This window comes from Octopus bimaculoides, chromosome 9 (genome assembly GCF_001194135.2).
Source record: "Octopus bimaculoides isolate UCB-OBI-ISO-001 chromosome 9, ASM119413v2, whole genome shotgun sequence".
Taxonomy (NCBI): domain Eukaryota; kingdom Metazoa; phylum Mollusca; class Cephalopoda; order Octopoda; family Octopodidae; genus Octopus; species Octopus bimaculoides.
In genome coordinates this window covers 92,794,310-92,795,533 of record NC_068989.1, presented here as the reverse complement: position 1 = coordinate 92,795,533, position 1,224 = coordinate 92,794,310, and positions in this window count along the sequence as shown.

The following is a 1,224-nucleotide window of genomic DNA, read 5'->3' as shown; positions in this document are numbered from 1 at the left end:
CTCTCTCTCTCTCTCTTTCTCTCTCTCCATCCCATTCACACTGAGATGCAAGCCGTCCAAGGTTCGGTTTTGTTCTCCACATTCTTCCTGCACTGAGTCCTTCAGTTACTTGTTTGCTATCCCTTCCAACAATGCGTAGAGCTACGCAGATGACGCTATCCGTTGTTGCTCCCTGATCTTTTAACACACCCAAGGGTCATAGGCATGCGTTCAATTCATTTCACACTGTATCTACATAAAGTGAGCCCCTCAGGAAAGATCAACTGTAATTTTGGGGCTACGTAGCTCTGGTCAACACTGAATGAGGTCAGCCCTCCACTCTATGAGATTCATTGACTCGCTAGAAATAAAGGAACAGCCAAACGTTTTCGTGAGAAACCCACCCTTATTAGCTTTAGGAAGAAAAGCCTGAATAAAAACAAAAGAAGAAGAGACAGAAAGAAAGAAGGAAATGAAGAAAGAAGGAAAACCATTTTGAGGAATATGATATCCAACATTTTCTGTTTTTTTTTTCTTTTTTGATCTTTTCGGAATAAAGATAGATACATATAGTTAGAAAGATAGATAGATCACGTCTCTGTCTCCCTTTACCACACAAACCTATCTATCTATCTATCTTTCTATCTATCTATCTATCTCTCTATCTATCTATCTATCTCTCTATCTATCTATCCATCCATCTATCTATCTATCTCTCTATCTCTCTCTCTATCTCTCTCTCTATCTATCTACACACACACACATGTCTGTACAGATACACACGCACACATACATATATAAGTACACACGCATTCATAATAGAAATACATATTTCATTTATCTTTCATTCTTTTACTTGTTCGGTCAGTGACTTGCGGCCATGCTGGGGCAACATACGAACCAAACGTACCCCAGTTCTTGTGCACGTATTTATTTGTATGTGTGTGTGTGTGTGTGTGCGAAATCATGAACAAGTGTACCAAAGCTGGTGGCATATGTAAAGTAGCCTCATCCATAGGGGGGGGGGCACAGAGCAAGGGGACGGGAGAGTGTAGCATCAAGTATGTAAGCTCCCAGTTTACTCTGAAACGGTTGTGTATCTTGCGATATCACATGGAGAAAAGGGAGGAGAAGGTGGAGGAGGAGGGGATGAGGAAGGCCATAAATTTGTGTGTGCTTTGATTGGCTCTCACTGTAAGTAGGGCTCTGTTCAGTAAGGCCACTAACCCCCTTCGTTATTCAACA